This window comes from Aphelocoma coerulescens, chromosome 1, assembly GCF_041296385.1.
Source record: "Aphelocoma coerulescens isolate FSJ_1873_10779 chromosome 1, UR_Acoe_1.0, whole genome shotgun sequence".
Lineage (NCBI taxonomy): Eukaryota > Metazoa > Chordata > Aves > Passeriformes > Corvidae > Aphelocoma > Aphelocoma coerulescens.
The window spans coordinates 108,130,185-108,132,712 of record NC_091013.1 but is presented as its reverse complement, the minus strand read 5'-3'; positions in this window follow the sequence as shown (position 1 = coordinate 108,132,712).

Sequence of the window (2,528 nt, the reverse complement as noted above, 5' to 3'; positions counted from 1 at the left end):
ACTCAGAAAACAGCTGTAACTCAGATTTTAAACAGCATTTCATGAAAGCAAAGTATAGAGCACTACCACTTCGGGGAATCACAAAGTAGAGGAGCTCTTAAGTTGCTGCAAAGAGCAACTATTCCAACTTAATTTACGTTTTTTCCGTTCTAGGTTGATTTGAAAACTGATGAGTGTTACTGAATAGTAGTCATCTTTTAAAATTGCCCAAAACTGGCATGAGAGAGTTCATAAAACAATGAGAAGCAACACATCAGCATTTAATGATCATGTTTATTAAAAAAAATGTTACTTACCTTACGGAACAGCACTGCTCAAGTTTACCTATTTTCGTCTTTGATTTTTTAAATAATTTCACTTAGACGAAAAGTTAACTTAGAAAAGTACCTAGTCCTGATTTGAAGATAGCAACATTTTGAAATCTTTGTGTTCAGTTAAACTGTTCTCTTTCCAATCTCTTATTCTCCAGATGAGGAAATAAAACTTTGTTATATGGCAAATTAATGATGCCAGAGAAAACACCATCCTCCTTCAAAGAGTCATCTCGTGGACATACAAGTTGCTAAGGTTTAGCCAAAATAACTATAAACTTTTAATGCACTGGATGTTATTCATATTCTGAGTACCAGAACCTTGAAATACGTATTGTTAGGCTTTAGAGTTTGAAGGCAATTACTGTATTTGCTAAAATTCTAGGTTGCCCAGTCACTACACAGTGCTGTTACTCTGTATACAACTTTGGCTAATAAACCAGCACAAAGCATGTCAGAAAGGTGAGGCATAATTGACTAAAGACAGAATTTGTTATGTTTCCCATTCATCCTGCTAATTTCATTAGAAAAGAGGTGGTGTGGATGCCTGGAGACTTTCTTTAGCTGTGCAAATATACAACTACTGCATTTCAAAATGGCTTTAGGCAAGCTAAGAAAGTTTTCAAAGGTATAAGAAAAAGATAGAAGACCTTTTCAGTATCTGTGGGTGTTATTCAACATAAGATTCCCACCAATTTGAAGAGGTTTGTCCCTTACTACCCATACATCATTTCTGAGACAGTAGGAGACTATACACTCTGGAAAACTAGTAACACCTTTCTAATTTTTTCCACCTCCTTTGGCTGGACATCACTTGAGATCCAAGATTATTTGAAGAAACTAGAACTCCCTCGTATTAGCAACACAGGAGTAGGTTAAAAACATATGGATTACCAAAAACGTTTTAAAATTCTCATTGTATTCATCCTAGGTCCGGATCATGCTCTTCTCTTTCTGCATACTGTCAGCAGAAGGAGAGGTTGAATCTCAGATGCCATGGAGATTCAAGGTAACTTCTCAATTTCAGAATGTATTGTTCAGGAGGATCACAGCTCAACTTACCTATAGATGAGAGAAAAATTAGTTATTGCCTGGAAGCATAAATCCACTTGGAAAAAATCTGTATCAGTCAAACAAACAAATAACTCTGCTATTAAATCAAAAAAGTTGGTAGCAAAACACAGCAGTGCTTGAAATAATTTTCCAATGCTACTTAGGAACCTCAAGGGTTTTGGTTTTTTTTTTTAGTAAAAAACTGATCCCAGGTAGTTTTAAGGCAGCTAGGAATCCATCAAGTGTTTTAAAATCCATAATAATCTGAGATGTATTGACTTCTAAACCTGGCTATAAACATCCAAAGGGAAAATGACTTAACGATATGCCATATATGATCTTTGAATTCTGAGAAAGATGAAATTAACTGGCAAACCCTCCAGTAATTTGCATACAAGATGTCCCTTAAGCACATCTGCAGTGATCTATCCCATTTAAAAGCAAAGTACATGAAGTACACAAGTAATCACAGAAATCTGTAAACTATATTTGTAGATAAAACTTCAGCGTGGCTCTGAAGAACAAACAAGTTTTGAAAACCTAAGGCATCATTTGAAGAGATCCAGAGAATTACCAGTGCATTTTCAGAGTGACAGCAATGTGGGTTTAACTACAGTATCTTCGGAGGCAGTGAGAAAAGGGGACTTTCCAGTATATATACTTATAGTCTAGTGTGTATAGATGTGCTTTCCAGGTGTGTACCTGTATATATGTATAGGTGTATATATATATATATATATAGCCACATTTTCAAGCTGGCAACAGGACATTTCTATTCTTCTTAAGGAAAACACAGACCAAGGAAGGTCTACAAAGCCCTTAACAGATATGAAACCCTGACAGACCTGGGTTTGGATCACACTCACAAGCCACCGGGACTAACCCCAAATGATCCGGCAGCGGGGCTGGGAGGGACCCGCTGCCCTGCAGCCTCCACCCAGGAGCGGGAAGCGACCTCGCACCGGGTACCCGTGCCGGTACCTCTCCGGAGAAGGGGCTGAGACAGGAAAGGCTGGGGCTGGGACAGGGGCTGGAGTAGGCGCTGGGGATGGGGAAGGGGATGGGGAAGAGGCTGGGGCTGGGGGCGGTGCGGGGGCGGTCCCTCGGCGGGGGAAGCAGATAAAGGCAGGGCGGCGGGCAGCGGGGAGGTGGCGGAGGGCAGCG